The sequence below is a fragment of the Dicentrarchus labrax genome, unplaced genomic scaffold (assembly GCF_905237075.1).
Source record: "Dicentrarchus labrax unplaced genomic scaffold, dlabrax2021, whole genome shotgun sequence".
NCBI lineage: Eukaryota > Metazoa > Chordata > Actinopteri > Moronidae > Dicentrarchus > Dicentrarchus labrax.
In genome coordinates, this window is record NW_026136713.1 from 8989326 (window position 1) to 9016579 (window position 27254).

General features: G+C 37.7%; 1 pseudogene; it reads right to left on the reverse strand.

Moving 5' to 3' along the window:
* The window catches only part of LOC127374998 (neuronal acetylcholine receptor subunit alpha-7-like), a 39257-nt pseudogene that overhangs the window by 4432 nt on the left and 7571 nt on the right, over positions 1 to 27254 (reverse strand).

A 27254-nucleotide genomic window follows, 5' to 3' on the forward strand; every position in this document is an offset into this window, starting at 1 on the left:
AGTGGTCAGTAACGTGTGTGTTGATTTACTGATTCCATCCGTCACTTTAATTTGACTGTTTCTAAATATCTGTTTAGTGAAGCATTTTTCAGAAGAGTACAGTACAGTACAGTATCAGGTATAGCCCTGGAAAGCTGAACATCGGTTCAATTAACTTATATGTCTTGGAAAATGTTCTGTCTGCAACGATGACTTTCCTTCCCAGGTGTGCCAATGCCCCTTCCTCCTGGTGATTCTACATTTGTCCACAATTAATGCACAACCCACGATTAAATATGCTACACGTAGACACACATAAATATAACCCACCGATGAGAGGAACAGAGTCGGACGTGGCGGGCATGATCTCTGCTACCAGGAGCATGAAGACAGTTAGCGAAAGGAGCACAGTGATACCTTGAAACAGAGATCAGGAGAAAGAGAGAGTTCATAAGCATATACATAATGATGTGATCAGGGTCACTGGTGTATGAAATCAGTCCTGTAATTACTTATGTATGTAATCAGTTATGTTCTCATGACTACAACCATTTATCAGCTGCTGGCTGCTCTGACGTGTCAAAGGTAGGTTACAGCTCCAGAAATCCCTCAAACACTGTGACTTTGTAACTGGTGATTGCTCATCCACAGACAGCTATTCATCAAAACTCACTGCCACTGATAGAATTCCCAAGTGGATTTAGTTACAAGACTCTTATTTTGAAATTCAGATATTCCAAAGTGATTTGACATGCATGTATTCATGGCTCACTTATATGATTCATGAGGTTTGTAGATAAATGTGCATGTACAAATATGTGAGTGTGCTTTAATGTGTTTATGTACAGTTGTGACTGTATTTGTATAAGCTTGACTTTTCTTGTGCAGAATGTGTGTGTTTGTGTGTTTAGGCCCCCTTACCTAGAGAAATCTTTTCTCCAGAGTCTGCAGGTAGCAAGAAGACGAGCAGGGCCAAACCAGAGATGAGCACACAGGGGATGAGCAGATTGAGGCCATAATATAACGTCCTGCGGCGCATGGTGACTGTGAATGTCACATCAGGGTAGGGCTCCTTACAGCAGTCGTAGTACAGCTCATTGCGCTTGGCTGGCACACCTAAGAGAGGAGCACACACGCATGCAGGTCAGTTAGATTTTTGTGGACTAACAAAGTAATTCAAGTCGAAGATTTAAATAGATTTGAGAATGAATGTGCAGAAAACCATCAGACCAATGACTGTAATTGACAACTATAATTGGTTCTCTCCATATACCAGGTTTGATCAATAGATTGATTGAATAATGGAAGACTATTATTTTATCTTTATATTATTATTATTACAAAACAGTTTTTTTTTTTTTTTGAAAGTTATACTTTCTCACCTTGAACTCTAGCCGTAGGGATGAGATGTGCTGCTCTCACATATGGCCTGGCTACAGACCTGCCAATGTGTCAAACATTCCTATTACATGCCATCTGGTGCTGTCTGACACCCATTTCCAGCTAAACATCACCCCAGGGGCACACGCACCGAGATCTGCTGCTACTCCGTCCCAGCTGGAAACATCCCGCTTGGGAGGTCTTCCAAAAAATTTCCGCTTTTCAGTTCATCCAGCTACAACCATCCAAATGATGTCCCAATGTGAAATAATTTATACAAAAAGTAAGAAACTCAATCAAACTCAATACAGCAGCAATTGTTGCAGCATATTATTATGATCTAAAAGAATAGTTTGTTTTCATCTCAGGACTGAGGACTAGAGAAATAGGGTTTATGTTACATATCTTTATTGAATTAAATAATTACAACATCAGGATAGATGGCTGTAACTGCTGTGAAAAACTCTGCGTCTCTCTTACCCACAAGGTCCCACTCCCCGTTGGGTATGTAGGTGGACGTGTCCACATCCAGCATCTGGAGATCCAGCAGCCAGCCGTTGTGCGTCCAGGAGCCAAACTTCAAGTCACACTTTTGCACGTCGAAGGGGAACCAACGCACGTCAATGTAGCAGGTGCTCTTTAAGATGCCAGGGGGGATGTACTGGCAGTGACCTGATGCATTCACCAGTACGTTGGTGTGGAAAGTGGCGTCGAACCGCTCGTCCGCACTGGGAGAGAGTAACAGAGAGTAATGTGTGTGGACATTTCATCATCTTGCTGTGAGCTAAAGCTCTGGCTTGCTGAAATCTCTTTATTGCCTTTTTAATTGTTTTTGACATCATGCTTGGGCACCAAAGCTGGCAATTACTTCGAAATGGGTTTATGTCAAGTTGTAATATCGCAGAGAGACAAGGGCTCATTGTGAATGAATGTAAACTGTGATGGAAGAAATCACAGGAGGGTAATTTTGTCATCTTTGCTTGTTTGCTCCTATCAACAAGACAAATTAAGAAACAAGAAAAGTATTTAGTCAAAGGGCTGGGACATTTATTTGAGCAGATAAGATACTGATAAGAGCAGTGGCCATTTGGAGGCAACAGGAAAAAAACAGCACTGAGACATTATCATTTATTTTGGAGTCATGTTTGTGTCCCCCTGATGAGTCCAATAACACTCTCTTTTAGCTTTGACGCCATAAAGCTCTGTAAAGCCGAGGAACGAGCTGCAGATTCAGATGATAATTCTCTGTAGGTTCATCACTATGAGCGGCATCTTTCATCATTGTCCTTTCATACATTGTTATTATAAAATATCAGATATAGCTGTTTTAAGGTCATTTGTTTTTGTCAAAACACCTTTAAAAAAAAAAAGTCAGCCCATTAGGTCAGGCCATATTGTCACTGTTGTGTTATTGTGTATTTGTATACCTGTGCCAGTCTCTTTCAGCCTGTCACAACAGTGAGCAGTGAAGTGATATATCTACCCAGCCATCTGTGGAGCAACCAGTCTGTTCTTCCAGTCCTTTGCTCCACATACACGTAGTTAAAACCCAGGTGAAATCCGAGGTGCAGTGAAATTAAATATTCCCTTTGATTGCTATGCCAAATATGCAGTAACAGGAACCAAATCAGTGACGCCTACTTCAAGGCTCTGCAACTCACAACCTGTTGGGATGATTTAAGGGCAGTCCTGGACTGATTTTGTATAGGTTTCAAATAGTTAAAGCTTGAGATGGATTTGGCTTCATTTGCCAGACTCAATACACCATCAAAGTCAATGAAACCACTGAACAAAGAAGAATTTGTATTCTCTACAAGTCTTGGAGTACCAAGAACTACCTTTGGGGACAGATACTTACAGTAAAGAAAATGCCTCGACTACCCCACCTTACATCCACTTCAGCCACTTCAGCTGTGGCACTCCAGTTGAACTCTAATTAAGTATTAAAGAGCAGCTCCGCTGGCACTGTTTAGAGTGTGAACTCTTAAATAAAGTGCCAGGGGCGAAAAAGAACTTTTGGAGGATTTAGGCAGTGTCTTCTGAGTTTCTTTTTTCCTTGTACAGTATCTGGCCAAAACTCTATTATTAGTACTAGTACTACTATTATAGAATACAAATGTTATAACTCAGCTTAGACCAGTACATAAAACTCTGGACAAACAAACATTTGTTGTGCTATATTTGTTTTGGATCATCCTTTTTTACTCTAACAGAGACACTAATGTTATTTAATTGAGTGTCTCAGTTAAAATTCATCTGGATTTACATGCCCCCATTTATGGTTACATAACTAGTTTCTCTTTATCTATTTACATCAGCCAGACAGTGGATTTTATATTATCTCTCAGTTGTTCCACTCAGAAGACGTGTTTACTCACAGTAGATTTCTTACTTGTTGACAGCCCCTAAGGATATAACTGAATAAAAACCTCCATAAGACAGTCACACGCAAAATCATGCCTCAAACATTTAGGAAACGTGAATTAAAACCAACAAAATAATTTGTAACTACATTTTTGTCCAAAAACTAATAAAAGTAAACAAGCAGAGCGAAGCCTGCGAGCTAGTTCAGGCAGTCAACTCGAGCTGCGCTGATTACACACATGACATGCCTTATTCCATAATCAATAACCAAGCACACCCTTCAAATCTGGCGGTCTATTTAAACTGCACAATTTCCCAGCTCTCTCTCTGCTCTGTCAATGCCGCTGCTGCCCTGCATCCATATTGCTGCCTGCTGCGGTGTAAGCCCCACCACCACCCCAGCATCCACCTGTAGGCTCCGACTGGGGGTTAAGGTATTTGCTCATCACTCCCCAATATCTCTATGTAAACATAACTGCGGGGAGTGATGAGGTCGGAGCCTAGACGCCAAAATCTAAATATGCTATACTGCTTAATAAACATTCCAAACGTGAGTTGGCTGACTGAACTTAAAGTTGTCTAAACATCTAAAGATGAGGTAGTTTTAGGTAGGAGAAAGAATCTCATTGAACATTGTGAAAATGACATACAATTAAAAATTGCAGCTAATCAGCAGTCTTTCATCCATTCACCCATTCATATTATTGCTATAAGTACGATCACATTTTAAAGTTAATCATATCCTCCCCAGGTTGCTGTAGGTGATTAATGTGTGACCAACAGTACACTGTGAATGAAAGAAAAGTCCCTTTCAACTTCACAGTGCACACCAACTTAAGCTTAAACCCACACATTGAATTCTATATACATATTCAGTACAAAGGCACACACAATACACCTATACATGCACACACAAATCAACACACACACAATAAAATCCCCAGTGAGAGAGATAACATCAGTGTGTCTGAAACATCCTGGAGCCTCATTCAGCCCTGACAAAAGAACATGGCGTGCGTCTCAAAATTTGTGGATGAACCCGTTTTATTTGTGCTCTGCCTTTGCTCAAATTGAATGATTTACCTTTTTCCGGGGTGTTAAGTGTTGTAATTTATTTCTCTTCTCTGTGTGTGGGTGTTGCTATCAGCTGTGGCTCCAGGTGCTGTGGAAGAGATGTGTGGGTTGGCCAAGGCAGAGCTCTGCAATAAATTATTCAAGCTTTTGCCCTCAGTTTATCTAAAGGTGTGCGCTTTCCCGCAATCAGTACTTACATACATCACAGCAGGACAGGTCCTGGACTGTGTGTGTATATTGGAGAGTACATTCTGAAAAAGTTGTGTATGTGTAGAAATGGAGAAATGTACAGAACAATACAAAACAATTAAAGGGGACCTAGTATGTTCACTTCCAGCTTTCTTTTCATTCTGGGACTCTAGAGTAGCTTTGCATGATTCACAGTTCAAAAACGTCCTATTTATCATACTGGCCCTTTATGAAGCCCCTCAGTTCAACTTCAATCTGAAAAAAGCTTTTTTATCTCCTGTCGCTTTATGGCTCCTCTCCCTAAAAGCCAATTTTCTTCTGATTGGTCAAGTTCAGGAAGCCAACCAAGGGCCAGCACTTCATCCTCTTACCGTTGTGCTCAACGTGATGATGGAGCACTATAAGTAAGTTTCTTGAAAAGTAGTACAAAAATGTACTTTTCTGTACAAAAACAGTAATAAGTGACTCTAAATCCTCTAAATCTTTACTTTTTTGATTTTGGTGAAACTGGGTCAGATATCTTATTTACTTGTTGATGAAGTAACCACTAAATGCTGCTAACTGTAGCCGCTGTTAGCTCGTGAGCTCAGTTATCCGTGCAGCTGGTGGTCCTATTAGCTTAGCTGGCTCAACCCAGACAGGGAGCTTGGAGCGCTGCACATCTAACTGAGATAACTAGCTAATGGCAGCTACAATTAGCAGTAGTGGTTGGTTACTAATAATAAGTCCATCTAACTTTCCTTTCCAAAACAAGCTCTTTCTGCAATACAGGACAACCTCCAACAAACCTAAGGAGTAGTCAGCAGTGAGCAGAGTCGGTGTCAGGGCCGAGGCCGCCCCCTGCAATTTCCCCTTTCACTGTGTTTCCAGTGCTCCCATGTAGATAGTTTTTTTTCATTACCATTAAGATAAATTATTTTAAGATTTTGAAACAAAATTCTTTGGAATAATTAACTTTTTGTAATGTGCATATTTTAATGATTGAATATGCATTCAGCTAGACAAGTGATAGCCCTGGGAGAATGGGAAGTGGTCGTTTTTTTACAACCCACCCTCTCTCTCACACACACACACACACACACACACACACACACACACACACACACACACACACACACACACAGGAGACTCTGGTGAAAGAGAACTGTGGACATGTGAGAGCGGGGCAAGGTGGAAACAGATTGACAATGACAATGGTGGCAGTGACAGGTTCTTGCACCATGGGACATGAGTCACCAAGATTTCCTCTCACTCACTCAACACCTGCTGATGTCCTCACACACCAACACAAACACACACCAATGACAAAATGAAGAAAGCCAAGTAAGTGAGGCAGAAAGAGAGCCATGCAGAGTGGAATAAATTATCATATACTGTTAAAAATATGTAGAATCAAATATTTTCTTGATGCGAGATCTCAATGCCAGACTTAGAAATAATGTAATATAACAACATTATGTACATTTAAAGTCATGATTTGACTTATAGCATTGTTGATGTCTTGCATCAGGTTGCACAGGCTGAAAGAGCAACGAAAACTACGGAATAACCTTTTTTTTTTTCTTTTAGCTTTGACGTTATTTCTTTGCAAACATTTCTTGAAGCTTTTATGCACACTCAGCTGAGAGCTACATGCGGTCAGCGCCTACTCGGACTGCATTAAGCAAAGGCCTATCCATCCATGTACATTATGTCATATTGCAGGAATATAGCGTTCGGCTACACAGCCTCAGGGGTTCCTGACAATAGGCACTCTGTTTGACAGCCTTAAGGTTCTGTGGTTAACTAGGTGGTCAAAGAAGCTGCAGGGAGGAAGTATGTATAGTTCCAATTTACAGAAGGATGTTTATTCCTATAAAGCGTGTATACATCACCCATGATGAATAGATTACTTAGAAATATTTTTGTCATCTTCAAGAGGAACCAGAGGGCTTGGGGTAATTATTTGCTTATTTTCCTTTTGTTTGTGAACTACTTCACCATTTTAATCAAGATTATGTTACTAATTAAAGTATCATTATTGTTGATTAGCAGTGAGGCGTTTAGATGTCATCAGACAGGCAAATGTCTTTTTGGCTCCTGAGTGCTCACCTTCTCAAGTAAGAATAATATCTATTGACACCCTCAAACTGCACTCTAGTGCATCTTTGTACACATACACACTTGTTAATCATGCTTGTCAGCTCACTAATTTGTTTCCAATTCAGGCTGCTTCTGCTGCTTTTACAGAAATATCACAGAAAAATGTTTTTACTGTTTTCAAACCAAACTGCACTTCATCAGTCCTAAAGACAATGCACATTTTCTTTTATTCCCCGAGTGTTTGTTCATTAATGTGATCACAGAAAAGTCATCAAATCCGTCCATCTGTCCATTCATCCAACCATCAATCTGCCTAAAAAAAAAAAAAAAAAAAAAAAAAAATCCCTCCAACTATCCATTTATTCGATTAATTTCCCTTTTATCTTCATGGCCTGTCACAATGCTCTGTCTGTGTTGTACATCTACCTTCCCTGCTGGCAGAATTAGGATTCTGTCTGTGGTTAACCTCAGTTGGACGTCCTTCATGTGCCTCATCGATCCCCAGTCTAGGGAGACCATTGACTTTTACCTCTAATGAGAGAGGAGGTCAGTGGCTTACATAGCTGTTTTAGATCTGGATATTCTTTATAAATACACAATCACTCACTCACTCACACACACACACACACACACACACACACACACACACACACACACACACACACACACACACACACACACACACACACACACACACACACACACACACACATTTGTACTAGCTTGACACACACAACAACAGGCATATGCACATGCATACAGGCTGTTATAGCAGACAAAACGGAGCCAACATACAGCTGGTTCTCATCAATGAAGTGGAGGAGCTTCACCGTAACATGAATCTTGGTCTCAGAGGCGACATACATTTGGCCTTTTGTCATAATCTTTTGAATATTCAATTCAATTCAATTCAATTCATTTTTATTTGTATTGCGCCAATTCATAACAGAAGTCATCTTCGGTGCGGAGCACCTTCTCTCACAGGCTGCTCCAGCTCTGCTGTCGAAGGGAAAGATACAGGATATCTGTCCTGCCACATGCCATCACACTGTACAATAACAGCTAAAACTCTGGTCATAACAATACAGCATCCAAGCACCTTATATGTTTTTATATAATCTGTTCACTGCACCTTATATTTTTACTTTGCACAACAATTATACCGCTTATTTATACATTTTATACATTTTTTATATGCATTTTTTTTTGCTTTTTTTTTTTTTTTTTTTTTTTTTTTTTTTTTTTTTTTTTTTTGTTTTTTTTTTTTTTTTTTTTTTTTTTTTTTCCCCCCCTACCCTTTATTTCCAAAATTAAAAAAAAAAAAATTTTTTTTTTTTTTTTTTTTTTTTTTTTTTTTTTTTTTTTTTTTTTTTTTTTTTTTATTCAGGACGCTTTTAATAGAGAGGTCTAGAATCTTATAACATTATTTATATTATCTATATATTAAAATATACAATTTCTCTCTCTGATTAAAAGGCAGGGTGTAATATTTTGGGGGAAACAGGGGGGGAAAAAAAAAAAAAAAAAAAAAAAAAACCCCCCCCCCTTATTAAACAACCGGGGAAAAAGAAGGGGGGAGGAGGTTATAAAAAAAAAAAAAAAGGCCTAAAAAAAAAAAAAAAAAAAAAAAACCAAAAACAAAAACAAAAACCAAAAAAAAAAAAAAAAAACAAAAACACCTATTTTCAGGTGATTATATACTAATGAATACATAGCTATTGATGTTATATTCCATTTCTGCCAGTAGATCCTCCTAAATGTCACACACTGGACCTTTAAGTGTTAATAATTATTCAAAGCCATGCTGACAGCCACTGGACATATAGTCTTTGATTCTAATTTTCAATTTTAAAAGGATGTCAGCTGTCAGTCACAGTAAAAAAAACATTTGCAAATATGGTGAATAACAAAACATTTTCCAGAGGCAGTATGCATGGATATGGTCTGAATGGTGAATCCATGACTCGCAGTATAGATCATCCATGCGTGAAACGTCACTGTGACACAGTGTGAGTCAGTGTGAGCACAATGATCTGAAAATAATATGAAAAGCAATATGAGAGCGATGAGAGATTTCACACTGGGATAATATGAGCTGAATGACTCGTCACAGACAACATCTGTTTTGTTTTCATGTCACTCTTCTTTGAACACATCACATATTGAGATGGCATCTGACCTCAGCACTCATAAACACCATTAACTTCATATTAAAACAATAGAAATGAATGAATGGATTTATGGTGAGCTCTCATCTGAGCAGCAAGCTAATAAGCCTGTATGCATCTGCTATTCAACACAGTAAGACTAGCGTGTTATTGGCTGCACACTGATGGCCCACTGTGTAATGGAGTGTGTTGCGCCATTACTGTCTGCAATTGTGTGACAGAGTGTTATGTGTGTGTATGTGGTGGGCTGCTGTGTTTGAGAGTGTGTCTGTTTGTACCTTTTAGTGTATGTGTGTGCACACAGATATTTACTCTGTATTAGTGAAATGAGAGTTTAGAGGTGTGCAGTGTAATTAGTTAGGTGTGCATGTGTGTGTGCTTCTAGCAGCGATCCATATTATTGCTGAAAACTGTAAATTTTCATCTCTCCTCAGGGGGCATGTAAACCTTCTGGCTTGGCTGTAAACTGAATCTTCCCCCTCAGCTTCACTTTACCGTTCCTCTTTTCCTCCTTTAGTGAGGTAAGCAATAGTCTCAGGCTGAAAATGAGCCAATTCAGCACTGTTTTTTTTCAATTACCCAAGCAGACATGGCTGTTTTCAACAAGTCTCTTTTCAACTTCATCTTCTAAAACGTACCTTCATATAGAACAGAGAAGAAACATGTATATTAAAATTATTCATGTTTTATGGTTATGTTTAGGCAACTCAGAGCACTTGGTTAGGTTGGAGAAGAGGTGTGGTTAAATATTTAAAAAGTCAATGATGACGTTGATGGCAATGTTGGTCAAAAATATCTCAATCACATTTGGTGCATTGCCATGAAATTTGGTACAAATATTCACAGTCTACAATAATGACTTTGGTGATCCCCTGACATTTCCTCAAGGAGAACATATTATTAATTTATCCAGTGAAATATAGACTGTATAATTTAAAAAAAAAAAGGGTGGTGGCTTTGGCCGTCGCCATCTTGGAAGTCTTGACTCCGCCTAATCCGAAAATGGGCAAATACGTGGAGTGTGGGTAGAGCTAAGGCGTGCCATGCCCTGCATTATGCATATATTTAAGCCTTAATATAATAAACGGGTTAGTTATATAAGATTTCACCTGCCATACAGTCGTCATGAATGGGGAATTTAGCTATAGAAACCAAAACCTTTTTTTGTACTATGTTGTAAACATGTTTCTGTTGTGCATTTTAATATGGGGCCTTACGGAGATTGATCACTTCTGTAGCCAGACAGCGGCTACGAGAAATTTTTAAAAAAAAAAAAAAAAAAAAAAAAAAAAAAAAAAAAAAAAAAAAAAAAAAAAAAAAAAAAAAAAAAAAAAAAAAAAAAAAAAAAAAAAAAAAAAAAAAAAAAAAACATGTACGTGTTTTTTTTTTTTTTACTTTTGTTAGTTCCATGTTGGCTTCATTAACTTGCTGCTTGGAAATATTGCAAAATCTGCTTGACAGACTCGCACAAAATGTTGCACAGATATTCATGTTTCCCCTGAGGATAAACTGTAATAACCTTGGTGATCCTCTGATTTTTGAGAAACAAATTCAACAAAAATGTGTCCAGTATTTGACTTAACACATGTAAAATAATGGCATTTCCATGTTGCTTTGTGCTAAATAGCAACACATTTCCCCCAATATATATTTAGATAAAAGAATCAGTAATATCTAAATGTATTTTATTAGGGGGAAAAAAATAACAAATTGAGCAGGTTGCAGATGAACGCAGCACTAGAGAAGGCATCCGAGAAAACTGGTGAGACATAAACAGGTAGACTGTGAGACATGGGGGACATTTATGTGCTGACACCTTGACAGACAGACACAGGTAGATGGGATGATTTATAAAGAGGAGTCAGTGAAGGCTGGAAACGATAAAATATGGAGAGAAAGAGTTGATTGAATAGAGTGAATTATAGTGAGACAGTGAGTTATGAAAGAGAGACGAGGGAGACACAAATAGAATGAGATGAGGCGAGAGATGGTAAGGTGGGGTGGATGATGGAGGGAGTTAGGAAGGAGTGGAGACAGAGGGTAAAAGGCAGAGATGGGGAAAGAGAGGGGTGAGAGCAGGGAGATTAGGATGGGTAATCCGGCAGGTCTAAAAGCTGAGCTTTTAAAATTTGGGTTAATACGCCCAAACCTTTGTTTTGTCCTTGTGTTCACTGTGACGTACGTGTGTGTAATGGGGGGAAATATGGACATATCTCTCCATCCACTCAGTAACATCAGTGAAGACCAATTAAGTGTCTGTCTCACTTTATGTGTTTAAACCATCAAAACCTTCAGTTTTACAATAGTCTCCACACATTGTATCTGTTTTTGTTTTCCTCTTTGTGACTGAATCTATCCCTCTCTTCATCTTTCTCAGTCTCAGTCCTGGTCATGCGCCTCTCACTCAAGCATGCAAACGCAATGCAATTAGTTGTTATGGAGAAAAACAACTGGCCTACATTTCTAATTGACTTGAGAAAGCCTTGAAGTGTGTAGAACAGTGAATAAGCAAACTGCACCAGCCTGACCTGAAACAGAAAATGCAATGAGCTCACTCAACCTAATTCATTATTAATTTATTTGACCTCAGTCCCTAATATTTTGTTAATTCTTAAAAAAACTGCAATTTCAGACATTTTTGTAATGATGTAGTGATATCAATTGCTCTTTATCAGCTGTCATTCCCTTACAAACTGTCCATATCCAATGCCAAGAAAGTCCTCATAAAAAGTGTCTATACCATATTTTGAACTACAGATCTGTTTAGAATATGTAAATAGCATATCTTACATTAATAAATTCATTATTAATCCTTAATTTATGATTTTAGATAGCATGAGAGTGTATTTTTTAGGTCCTAGACCACTTGTTTTTGGAGAAAGAAACACCTCACAAATCACACTATGTCATGTCCTGTTTTACCTAAGACATGAAAACATAACAGCCATAATGATTTAAATATATTTTATTAATAGCGAAAATGGCAAGAACATTCTGGAACTGTTATAATACCAAAACCACATAACTATCGCAACCATTGGACACTGTCCTTACAGCAATATCATTATATTAACAACAATTATCAATAGTAATTTAACACTAAGATTCAAAACACAACACATAAAACATGTTTGTTGCAAACTAGTCAGTGCATTCAATGCAGTAGTAGGAAACTTTGCGTGTGTGGGACTTGCAAAAGTGCTTCCCACATTTGCTGCAGGTTGTCCCTGTTTTGCAGTCCTTTTTTGGAGAGCAGAGGTTGCATCTCCTTCTCTTTTGTCCCTTTGTGCATACACACACGCACACACACACACACACACACACACACACACACACACACACACGCACACACACATTGATTTGATTCTAATTTGTCTATTTAATTTAATCTTTATTTAACTATGTTACATTGCAGATGCAGGTACAGCTGCAGATGCAGCTGCAGCTGCATGTCTCTGTGTCAAGACACCCTCTGACCTCTGTATGACCTTTGTTTCTTATGTGCACCATGTATGACCACTCCTATGCTGTTTTACTATTGCACTGTTTCGAGGTTCCCCCATGGCCCCACAAGACCAGCAGGGGTCATGTCAAATTTGACCCGGAACAGCATCAATGTACAAAAATTTGTAGCACCTGTGCAAAAGTATAACATTTTAAAATATTTTCATTTTTGTGTATTTTGGGTCACTTTAGGAAAAGTCATCAAATTTCAGGTTAAAAGAATGACATGTAGCGTATTTTTACTGCTGTCAAATGTTAAAACAGGTCAATTTTCACCCGAACAGTATGTAAGGGTTAAGACATTAGTATTTTTATTGTTAACAAACAAGTCCAAATCAAATCCCCAAGGAGAACAGCCACAATACTGCATTTTAAGAAGATTGACCATTTGAATTGAGACTGTTAAGATTCTGTCAATGGTAGATGATGAAGGAGTATAAAATCACTTCCCACATGTTAATTTAATAAATTCCAATAAACCAAAAATAATTGTCAAATTGGTGGCTCTCTTTATACACTTCTTTGCTCCTTAATAATCCCTCTCCTCCTGTTCACTGGATGAACTTTGTCCGCCAGTGTCACTGGGGTTTTGTGTTTGATTGGGTGTGATTTTCTATCACATTGGCTTAAAGTAACGCTGATACTGCTTTGGTTTGTGGAGATCAAAGACAGAATTTAATAAAACAGTGCTGTATCAGAAGGATTAGACTGATATTTCAATCACTCCACCACATTTTACCAAAAATAATAATAGTATGAAAACATGCTCTCTCTGACAGGCGTGTTTATCTGCTTCAGGGGACTGAAAATGACTATTTTTGACAGCAAGAAAAACAAAGAAATTATACTAAACTCAAAAAAGAGGACAACATTTTAAAAGAAAAGAATACGGTCAACGAGTTGTGAACACAGCATTGACATATCGTCACTTTTTAAGTTGATATGGTGAACCTGTTACCAAACAGTTGCCTTCCAGTGCATCCAGTAGCTACAGAGCAACATTATCTTTTATTTGGAGTTGAATGTATTATCATATGTTTTGGCAACCTGGTGAATGTAAGTACAATATTAAATGCAATATTGACTCTCTTTTAGTTCTGTTTTTGTGCACATAAACAATGAACAGAAACTTGCAATGAAGCGCTTTTAATCGAAGGGGTTCAGGTTCAGGAGATATTTCTTTGTAGGTTCGACCCCTTTTACACTGAAAAATGTTTTTCACATTGTCATCTGTTATAGCTGCTTTAAGGAAAGTGGTGATGTGCAGGAGAAAGCAGCTCTGACCTGTTGTAAAGGAGGATGTCAGGGGTCCAGATCTGGTCTGAAGGGAATCGAAGGTTCTGGACACCGGGGTAGTTTTCTGGATTCCAGCTCAGGTAGATGTCTGTCCAGTACTGAGACAGATGGAGGGAGAGATCTTTGCTTAAGACTGTGAGATTATTTTTTTAAATGGGTGCAATAACTCTCATGCTCTAAAAAACCCGTAATGTCCAATGGCTTGTTGAACTAATCGAATTGAACTTTACAAGAAAATGGCACATTCAATAGAAAAACGAGGGGCTGTATTTTGCTGGGAAGGAAATAAAATGGAGGAATAAAATAATGACTGTTTTCAAAATTAAACAGCAGTTCTGAAGTTATGAAGCATGGAAAGAAAAGGTTATTCCTGTAAACATGTTTCTAATAATGCAGGCATATCTGATAGCTTCAAACAGCCGATAACCATTTTCTGCAAACTAGCTAAATTCAGTGTAAAACAGCTGCTGTGAAGCCCATGCACAGGTAGGGCTTTCATTTGAAACCTTGACAGAAACATCTTAAAACAGCAACATCAGTGGTTAATGAGCACAAGATGGTTCTTGTCTTGAAAACGTGTCTACTTCCCAAAGCATCAAGTCAAGATTTCTGTTGTGCTTAACAGTCAGCACCAAGCAATCTGTGTCCTACTTGAAAAGCGTATAACTGTTGCACAGACTAATTTGGCTGGAGGCTATGAATCTGTGTGTGGATTTTTTTCTTGGCATTAAGTGCATTACCAATCAAGCTGACTGCCACTTAAATATGCTTCACTCTTCCTCCCTCTTCTTCCTTCTCCCCTTGTCGCACTTCTGCTTGACAATCTGCCTGAAATGATGTATTCTTGAGTATGCTGATGCCAGTATTGAACATACACACACAAAAGCATCAGCAACAACTGGTGGCTGGGTTCCAGTATTAAGGATAATGTTTATAACAAAGAGTGTTATATGAAGCTCTAAGCTCTGGAAATAGCTTAAAATACACAAATGAATGAGCTGAAACTAATATTATACTTTACTATGCTGTACTATACTATATTATACTATTCTAAACTATACTATACTAAACTATTTTTACAATACTAAACTATACTATACTATGCTATACTAAAATATAAATACTATACTAAACTATACTATACTATGCTATACTATACTATACTGTACTATTTTAACTATACTATAATATGCTATACTAAAATATATATACTATACTAAACTATACTATACTATTCTATACTTAAATATATATACTGTACTAAACTATACTATACTATATTATTTTATACTATGTTATACTAAAATATACTATACTATACTAAAATATAATATACCATGCTATACTTTAATATACCATACTAAACTATACTATACTATACTATACTATACTATACTATGCTATACTATGCTAAACTATAATATACCATACTATACTATACTGTTATACCTTACTAAACCATATTAAACTATACTATACTATGCTATACTATTATATCATACTAAACTATACTATACTATACTATACTATGCTATACTATACTATACTATACTATACTATACCATATTAAACCATACTATACTATGCAATACTATTATACCATACTAAACTATACAATACTATACTATACTATACTATGCTATGCTATACTATTCTATACTATACTATACTATTATACCATACTAAACTATACTATGCCATACTATACTATACTAAAATATAATATACCATACTATACTATACTATGATACTATACTAAACTATACTATTTTATACTATGTTATACTAAAATATACTATACTATACTATACTACATAAATATTGATTTTAGACTGTGAGCAAGTACAAAGAATTAATCCACCCATTAAATAATAACTGTGAATTTGAATGGTTAAATTCTAATATCATCAACAAGGACTTAATGTAGTGGGGTTAGTAATTTGAGAAACACAGTCACAGTGTCTTGAGAAGATAACTGTGTAATACAATCATAAATATAATTAAAGCACATTAAGTTGATAATGACATGCCCGTCTCAAACTTTTACTCACCAGCTGCAGCCAGGCGTTGGTCATGAGCACTTGGTTCTTCTCATCCTGAGGACAGAAAAAGAAAGAAGAAGAAGAGGAAAAGAGGGAATAGGACAATCCATATTTAATAGAGTGGAAAAGGGGCTTTGTCATCAGCAAGTCACTGCATTTGTTTTGCATATGCAAAGAAGAACAAACCAGGCAAACTTTGTACAACTTTGTACTTTGTAGTCTTATGTAACCAAGCGTAGTTCTGTTAAATGGTTACACAGTGGAGTCAACTAACAAATACACAACCCTTTAAAACAACTACAATACAGTAGGTCCTAGTGGATTTAAACAATGGCAATGAACTGTAAAATGTCAATGCTGGCTCCAATAAAAAAACAATGTGACAAATGAAATCATACTCAGAGAAAAAAAAAAGTCACAAAACAAACTTGCAGAGAGATTATTTTCTTGGTGAGCCGATGCACAATGAACAATTAGTCTGTTTATTTCATTATATTAACTATAACAAACACTAATGATCACAAATATTGATCTTAGATGTATCATCCAAGTATCCTCAGCAATTAAAAAATATAAAAGCAACAATTTACCAATTCTTTTCATTTAAATTTTACAGTAAATCTGAATTATATGATTTGTAGCTTATATGTTTGGGCAGAATGAATTACTTTATTTATCACAGCACAACATAACAGTTTCAATGTTAATGTTTTGTCATATTGTAGCTGAGAACCTCTCCATCATCAACTGCCTGTGGATTGTTTCTTGAGATGTACCAAATGTAGTTTGTGACTAATGACATGTTGCGTATTCCACAGTGGAAGTTACTATAGTGATTCACTCATAGCATGCTCCATTATCAAGGGATATGATGTTTATGAACCAGGGCGTATTTCTTATGTGCTTTCATGGCAGTTTGAATTTAATGTATTTAAGTGAAAGTGATCAATATTCTATTGAATCATTTTGTTATTACTGTTGATGGACTATTGGTTGGTCTATTGCTGATACATATTACTATTATTTTTTTTTTACTACCCGGGCCTATTCTGTGTTGTATGTTCTATATGCGGCTGATGGGCTATCCAGGACATTCCTGTAAAATGGATGTTTAATCTCAGTGAGACAATATCCAGATTATAAAACATTATTATCATTAAACGTTAATATTAATAATAAGTAATTACTTACTTAGTTTCATAGATTTCGAATCCCCTAGGGGTTTGTTTCTGTGTGTGTGTTTGCAATTTGTTGAAATGATTAAAATAGAGCTCTTGTATAAAATGTATCCACACAAACTTTACTCACCTATTTCTACTTTATGCTACTTTATATTTCTACTTCACTGAATTTCAGAGGGAAACATCAATAATTATAATTACATTATATGATATGTATGTGTGTTGTATATATATATATATATATATATATATATATATATGTATATATAATTCTGAAAATTGATCATCATGCATAATGTCAAGTAATTTTTCTGGTAATACTTTTGCACTTCTACTCAAGTAAACATTTGAATGCAATGCATTTTACTTGTAATAGACAGTTGCTACACTGTTGTATTGGTACTAAACTTTTTTCCACCACTGCAGAGCAGACACTCTTACACTACACTCATATATCAGCCTACATGTAGTATCATGTTTTACCTGTAAAAACATTTTTTTTTTTGTGAGTGAGAACATCAAAACAATTGTCAGAAGGTCGCACCAGCATCCGGGTGACAAGTAGTTTCTTTCTGGCGTCGCACTGCCCTCTGTTTCCATTACCCTTCTCTACTTCCATTAGTTTTGTGATTAGTTATTTTAAGATTCAATTAATAAAGTTCACAGCCTACCATGCTGTTACAGTGCAGTGCAGTGATTAAACTGACAAAATGCAAGCTTTTAGGGGACCGTCCAAATAATAGGCAGACTAATTGCCTGCAAACACCTCTTTCTTGACTTTCAATCTTCTGTTTCAACATGCATATGTTTGTGTGTGTGGTTCTTTTATCATGTGTCTGTGTTTCTTTTTCTGTATGGACAAACACCTGAAACCTTACCTAGAAATATATAAGCACCAGTCAGTCAACACTGTTTATTTAAAAGTTGATGAATAAATGAGTTGAATGAACGCTGGTGTTTCCACTGGCAGTAAAATTACAGTGTACTAGCACACCTCGGGGTCTCAGCACATCAACTACTGCTACATAATTGGAATACATTCCCCACAGTGACACAAGGTGTTCACAGTGTTTAGATAAAAATATTTTAATTTTTTTAATAACATTTTTCAGCAAATTATTAGCTTGTCTGCAGGCTACAGGGAAGAATTAAAGCTATTTGCTAAGATCTGATCTGTTGAAGATGTTTTTTTTACTGAACTTCAGCTCTCTGGCAAGGTTGAATTTATATTCTTGCAGCATCTAAACTTCTGGCCGGACTGAACCCCACCTAAGCTTTAGTGCGTGCTCAAAGTGTCGGTGAGAAGAGTAAAAAAATAAAACTTTTCTCCCAAGCAAATGTTCCCAACCATTCAGGGGATATGCATCATCCCCATCCTCCTCTTACAACGTAATGGCCACATAACCACAGTTTGTAAATTAGGTGACTTCTCCAATTGACTTGAGCTCTGGAGACTCTGCATAAAACATCCATCACCCTTCCATTAGCCTCCCCTCACACAGATAAGACAACAACAGCTAACAGGAACAAGGACTTACAACCCTAAAACTGCCCCACTGTGAAAAGCATGAGGCCCAGTGGGAAGAACACACTCACACAAAAAAAAACCTGGTATACCTGTGTTCTCTGACAAATGAGAGCAGACATCTGGTTGGTATGAAACTCATTTAACAGACTAACACTTCCCTAAAGTGTCTTTGTCTCTCTGTGGACGGGCTGACAAATGTCCATGCAGCCTGCGGTGTGTCTCGCAGGTTTTTGGTCCTCTCTTGTGGTTAATGAGTCGAGAATTCATTTGAAGGACAACTGCTACTCTGGGAAGATTTTTTACAATCTGAAAAGTCATTAAAGATAGTAGACCTGGATTGATTTCTGGGTCACGGGCTGGAGGGCAGAGGAAGGAATGTTAATTTTTAGAAATTGGGAATGTGTCAGCGGTGTGAAACTCACTTAGACACAAAACACTGTCAGGACAGCTGCCCTCGGGGAGAGTTTGACACCTCTTATCTACACTCGAGAAAATGTGGATGGGGAAAGTAAATAAGTAATGTTAACCCCTCCCTCAGCGAGTACTCTTAAGGAGCAAGATTCAGACAGAAAACAGCCCAGCTTTAAAACAACGTTAGAGGGGGAGCATGAAATAAGATCCAGGAAGGCCTGTTGGAGTCACAGATTAATGCATTTAAAGGCTTATCAGGCGTAAAAACACTGCACAGCGGTTTATAATACTTACAGACAGGCTTTTACAAAGAAAATTATCACAGAAGCAACAACTTTATCTTTCATCCTGGCCTGAGGTCAGGTGTAAATACGACATTCCCGCTACAAAGTTATCCACCAGAAATGTGTGTTTGCATTTATTTGATTGGCCTTCTCAGTGCTTTGCTGGATGATGTCGCATTGAAGCAAAAGTTGAGCCTGGTTCAACTTTTCTGCTGGACAACCTTGCTTTTTTTTTTATAGCGACCCCCTGTGCTGACAGCCTTAACCCCACTCTGCTTCAGTGCAGCAAGATGACTGGTTATCTCTGGATGAAACAACTATGCTCAGCCAGCTTCCCCTTGATGGACAAAGCTTAAAATCAATGGAACATTAGTGTTAAAAGAGAAATGAAGACATGCAGGTTCCAGACAAGTATGCTTTCAGGTAGAGAGTCAACCCTTGAACACTAAAGAACAATGTATAAAAGTCCTCAGGTGTAACTATTGTGTGTGTCCCTGTCCAGAGGGTCTTTATGTAACAGAAGTCAAACAACCAAATTGCATTACTTCCACCCACATTTAACACGGTCCCATAAGCACAAAGTTGCTGCTGGAAGTGTAATAAGGATACCCACTTCAAACATACACACATCCGACTGAAACACACTCACAGAAAACATTAAAACAGCTCACGTCAACTATGGACAATAAAATACAAACAAAGCTATACATATGACATTGAAAAAGCACATTTCCCTTTGCACATATTACTCTGTTTGTAGTGAGAATCAGGGTTTGATTTATGTGGAAGCCAGTGGGAGTTGAGCTCTCATAAGAAAGGGTCTGTTGCAGTTAGTGGGCTGTTGTTTGTTTGTGTGTGTGTTGTGTGTGTGTGTGTGTGTGTGTGTGTGTGTGTGTGTGTGTGTGTGTGTGTGTGTGTGAGAGAAAGTGTTGGTCTCTCTCTGCCTCTCTTGCAGAATGTGCACCTGTTTGGCTATTATTTATTTATCATTGCTCATAACATGACTTATTTTAGAGACCAACACAAAGCTCAGATTGTAACTCGACCCCTCGTGAGAATATTCAATTTTTCAGGCATTGTCTCTCTTTTTTTGTTTTTATTGGATTCTTCACTCTGCATTTATCCATCATACATTATCACTGAGAGTTACAGAAATGTTTTTTCTGTGGTTAATTGCAATGATTGTTGTGTTTTACAGTGTGAATGTGACACTCAGATATGCCTATAATGTAAATTACGCAAGTCACTAACACAGTGGCAAAATTCCACTTCAAGTTTCTAAACGACACACTGTATGCGACACAAAACATAAATTTCATATCTTGCTACTAGTGCAGGGCAACACTGGTACCCCTGTTTTCAATTCCTGTAGGATATGAATTTTTCATATACCGCCACAGCAGAAACAACAGCTGTAACTCATTTGTTTACTTGTACAATAGAACATTTGAGAAATATTTCTTTGAATTGTTAAATACTTTGAGTGTATGATAGCAATTTATAGTCTTTATACAACTATTTTTAAATATTTAGTTTTTACAAGGAAGAAAGGTTTGAGTTGGCTTGTCTTTTTTTATTTCTAAGTTCTGTTTTTATGTTGCAGTTAGCACAATACAAATTGTTTACATTCTGTACACACGATTAAAATATTTGTATATTCTATGTGCTCCTGATAGTAGATTAAGCCAATATAAATCTATACAAATGCCTAGTCATGCATACCATGATATATATATATATATATATATATGAAAAAATACATGATATCACAATTTTTTGGTCATACTGCACAGCAACATACTTGCCATACTTCTTACATTCTATACTGCCTACACACCACCACACCACACACACACACACACACACACACACACACACACACACACACACACACACTGTCTTCCTCACCACGTCTATGATCTGCAGCAGTGTGAGGCCCAGCTCAACCAGGATGGCAGCTGAGTCATTGACCACAGGTCTTTCCAGTCGGTTATAGTTAGCCAGCAGTTCCTTGTACAACCTCCTCTGGTGTTCTCCCTGCAGGGATCCTGGAGGGAAATAAAGGAAACAAGAGGAAACGTGGATTGACGGATAATTATTTTGAATAGAAAGCACCATCTGCTTTAAAGGGTTGTTCAAAACTAAGCACCAGTATCTAAACTTAAAGGTCTGTATTCAGATGGAGTGTATTTACCACATATTTCATAGCTGACGGTAAAGTATACCCCCTTCAGCCACTACAGATAGTTTCTGAAGGTCAGGCCTTGATTTATATACAAAGAGTGTAGGTGTGCAGTCAGTTTTTTTGTTTTTCGCATTTTAAACTAAATAAATCTAGTGCTGGATTAATGATGTTCCAGAGAAGGCCCTTTTTTAAAAATGCTCTCAGTGTTTTGGCTTAGGCTATCCCTTTCCTGCAAATTGTACTTTGGAACATATTCTTGTGTACTGAGGCTGAATTCTAATCCAGAAAGTAGCTTTAATGGTCTTACTAACCTTTTACCCTTCTTTTGCTGGCAGCAGCCTGCAGTCAGATTATAATTTACCTGGTGGAGTTTCAAACACGCTGCCATATACAGTACCTACTGAGTCTGTACAGTTTGTGCCAAGATGTCCCTGATTCCTATGGTGGACGTAGCTTTGGTATGAACAGTTTTCAGTAGGAAAGTCTGTTTTTCAGCTGAAAGTTTTGATGAATAATGTGTGTAATGCTGACATACGCATATAAACCCACAGACTGTACACACACACACACACACACACACACACACACACACACACACACACACACACACACAGTGGAGTGTAGAGAGTGGCAGGACTAAGTTGGTGTAGTCTTGTAGGTCCAGGGTGATTAAAATGATGTGTTTGTTGGCCCGAACCACATCACCATTATTGATCCTCTCAACCTAACCTTCCACACACATTTAGAGCTTCCCAAAAATAAAAGGAGACACATATACACCTACATCACACACTCACAAGCACACTCAGTCCGCATTGTTAATGACCTTGGAGTCCCTGACCTCACCATAGTGCAAAAACAAACACAATACATGAGTGCAATGGGGTGAAAACTTTATATTAAAAAAATATTTTCCATTAACAAGTCATCTGAGGTAGTCTCATATTCTACCATCAAATGCTTGTTAGCTCAGTGGTTTGTACTCATGATAATGTGTTCACACTGCAGGTAAAGGAGGTAGGTAGAGAAAAAGCAATCAGGTTTTTATATTATTATTTGATACGTGACACACTGTTTTGATGATTGTTGGGGTGAGTGGGTGTATGTAATGACACCATACACAATGACTCCATTACTTTTGGCAGGCCTCTCCGTGGGGACGTGTAATACACATTTATGCACACTTCAGAAGAATTATTTTTCAAACTGGTGTTTGATCTTAGCCACAATGACAAACAGATCAGAACCGCTCATAAGCATTAAGGCCGGCAGTGTTTATGGTCTAATATCTGTGCATACCCTCCCTGCAGGGTAAAGACAATGTCATAACTTGAGAAAATCAGTCTTCTGTGCTCAATGACGGTTTTAATGAGCCAACAGATTGGAGGATTTTCTTAAATGACAGATCTGAAATTATGAAAACCATATGCATATAAAGTAGAGTACGCACACATCAGCAAGTGAACAAACAGCCTACAACATTTATATAACTCTTTCTATGCACACATACTGTGATACAAGGACATAATAAGGCAGGCACATAACAAACAAACAATACTCACTCTAGTACATCTACACAACTTGTCATTGATATAAAATGTGCTCAAGAGGTCATACCTTTGCACCCTCCCTTGTATAAACATTCAGTGAACAATCCACTGGGAAATAGTGGAAGGAAGGTGAAAGACATGTATTGTAAATAAGAAACGGAGAAGGAGGGAAACATGCGCTACAGCCCTGTATAGCTGTGAAGACTAGATGAGTGTGCCTTTGGCCCAGTACGGTGCTGATTGGCCCATTAAGGCTGTAATGAGGAGAGTTATGGCAGGACTGAGCCTGAGGTCAGAGACGGAGGAGCTGCGAGAAGCTGCTCAGCACAGCAGAATCCCTTTCACTGCTGCTAAGGAGCCACACAGACTGATTAATACACCAAATTGTATGTTCTCTATCCTCATACAACTTACAGCAATTTATGTAGAAGTTGGATTAATGGATGAAAACATTCACACCCACAGACATGGATACAAACACATTTTTGCATTATAGTCTTTGTTTTTCTGTCTGTAAAAATGATACCCAGGCAAGTACTCTAATGGCTGCTGCGCTCATGGTTTCTGCTAAAACAACAACACAATCTCAATAAATCAATACACAGCACGACAAAGTCATAAATCTGTCCATCTCTAAAGTAATTTACACCCATATGCACTCAGATTTAACTATCCTGCTAACCTCCCTCCCGTGTCTCTCCTGTGTTTTATTACGGTGAATTGTGAACTGAGGTCCAAACAAACATAACTAAACTAATAAAGTCAGCGAAGATGAATTGAAAGCTCAGTCTCCGTTGCTGATGTGTCATAAAGCTGTGTTTGGAAGGGATTAAATAATCAAATGAAATAAACCATTGTGCCAACTTTAATTTTACAAACAAACGTGTACAGCGTACGCCAGGGATGAGGGGATACGTCCATTACTTGTTGTTGTTGTTGTTGTTTTTTAACCATCTCACTAATGAAGCTGATATGAGAGGCTGGCAAGAAGACATCATTTTCCAAACACAGCAAGAGGCCTCATCACACAAAATCCAGCAGAGGGAGAGAATGAGGGTGGAGGGAGCTGCAAGATTTTTCATTTGTTCATCACTTTCTTTATCTCTGTGTTCTCCACCTTTGTCCTTTTGCTTAAAGAGCATGATTGAAACCCCTGTGGAGAGGCGTTCCTCAGAGCTGGAATGAAAGAATGTCTTATAGGCCTTATTGGTTATCTTTTAATGAAACATTTTGTTTTAGACGTATTTGGTCCAATGACACCGCACAGTGTCATAATTCTTATTGGTGCGAGATTGGTGTGAGAACTTGAACGACTGTTTTAAAAATTAAGGCTGAACATAGGATAAAGAAAAATATACAATGTGCAACATTTGAAAAGGACTACCATGAATAACTTTACAAAAAGCATTTTATTGCTGCATTTAACCTTTGACCTGGTGACCTTTCTGACACTAAACTCAATCACCATCTTTAGTCTTCATTATGTGTCACTTTACCGTAGCTGGTTTGACCTTTTAGTGTCATACACACTCACAAACACACACAAATATTTTACTACTATTAACTTCACTTACTTGAAAAATTAGAGTATCAACTATCAAGCAGAAATTGTGTTTGTGTTAAACGACATACTAATGATAAGTAGATCAATATTCCATCAGTCTAACACCATGGAGGTCATTAAAGGAAATGTCAGGGGTCACCAGTGTGTCTTGTTCAGGTCCGTAAGAAGGTCACTGATTAATGGAGTTAACCATATTACCAATGAGTAAAACATGGCAATCATTTTTTTAATATCTAAGTACTTTAAGGCATTTACAGGTATCATCATAAGAAGCAGAGAGAATCAGGAAACAGTAATTTTGAATTCAGGGAAACAAACTCAGAGTCAAAATGAATGGGCTAGGCTGGTGGTGTCATCAGAAAAGTAAAAACATACTGGCCTCTCCAGAAAGGTCACAAGTCATGTCATCCGAATACAATCTCTATTCCACACACTGCTGTGGAGCTGCTCAACAACAGCAGCAATTTTAATGTTTTACTTTTTTGTTACTGTGGATGAAGACATTTCTGCAACAAAACACAGTTTTCAGCCATTGTCCCGTTAGTTTTAAAAGATGGAAGAAGTCTTGTTTTATTCTAAGACTCATACATCAAGGAATCAACCATTTTCCACTTGGTAAACAGGTACATGGACGTTAAACCGTAGTCATATTAAAAAATACCAGATACCAAATGCCAATACCAAAAGTAATAGCATATAGATGGAGCTACATCAGCAAGCAGCGTTGGCATGAGCTTCAGGTTTGTTTGGATGTTGCTGTGAATCAGCCAGTGATGTGAGGCATGAATGACACAGCTGACACTAATCAAATCATTTCTCCAATTACCAATTAACAGAACTAGTTTTTTTTCCCCTTTTTTTCTCCAGAGTCACTGAGATGATCACCTTTCCTCTTTTTTCAACGTCACTCCCTTGAATAAGCATTTTACAAGCCTGAAAATGGGTTGGCTCTTAAATCAGGACCAGACAGAAACAGAACCATGTCACATGTCAGAACGAGTGCATTTTTTCACGTGCACATGTTCGAATGGCTGGGTTATTGTTTCGAACCAGACACATAATTTGCACATTTTATTTTAAAAAGTCAAAAAGTCCCAGTCCCAGAACTGTATAACTTAAAGCTTTCAAAATTCACTTGAGAATCTCGCAGGAAGATCTTTATAATTTCAAAGTCACAGTGTGCCACAAGCTTTAGACACACACACACACACACACACACACACACTTTCTTCATCCCATCTGTGCTCATTTTAACTTCAGTCCCACAGAACCGGCAACACGTTTTTGACATAGTTCTGTGTGTTCAACCCTGTATACACCACTGTGTACATGTTAACCTACGCACACTGAGGACGCCACTGAGCTCTATTGCATACAGAATTAGTTCTAGTTTAATAAGCAGAGCCAGACTGCTTCTGGGCACCTCAGGGACCCCGGGGGCATCAGCTCCCAAGGGGACCTTTTATTTCAGCTCGACAGAACCCCACAAAATATTAATATTATTTCAAATATTCACAAAGTCTCCTTTGAGACCAAGCCAATTTTCTTTTTGAGTGTGTTTCCTCGACATCAACATTTATTAGAAGAATATTGGATGAAAAAAATCTTGCAGATTATTGTGAATGAGAATCAAGAGGAAATGAAAAATGTGAGACAAGAAGAGTTGTAAATTTGGTCTGTATATTTTATGTATTATACTTTCTCCCCTGTGGACACATTCCCCCACATTCTTGGACACCCTGTCCAAGAATGTGTCACCCTGCCTTTCAATCTCTATCTACTGGGAGAGACTCCAGCCCCTGATGTAAGGTTTAGCCATTCAAATTCTAAGGACATAAATAATTGTGTCTGTGTTTTTGGAATGGGACCCATTATTTTGGATAGGATTAGAAGATACACATTAGGAAATGACAGGAGGGATGTTTTGAAAAATTCATACTGACAACAACGCCGACTTCTGAGTCAGTACGGGACAGTAGCGGCCATGAATCTGTTAGACGGATAATTTTGCTTAGCATCAGCTATAATGAAACGTTTGCACAGTGTGTGCAAGGTAAGAGGACAATCAAATTTCAGACACATAGCATATCTGCACAAATGTGAAAGAAGGGAAGAAGAGGACTGCATATGAGTACCACCATTGGTTGTTAAAAAGAAATGTCCATTCATTCTCAATCAACACTCCAGAAAAATCTACCTGTGGTAAGTGGCCCTTGACTTAAGAGCTTTTGTCAAAATACTGTTTCCAAGGTCCAAAATTAACTTTTATGCTTCAGTTGTCAACAGAGAAAACGCAACACACTACGGAAGACAGTGAGGTGTATTCAAAAGCTCTTTCATTGTCATAGACTAAACTAATTTCTCATCATTACAGCCAGTATTACGGTCCAGTGTGTAACATTTAGGATAATCTAGTGGCAGAAATGGAATATAATATCCACAGGTATGTGTTCATTAGTGTCTCCCCTACACA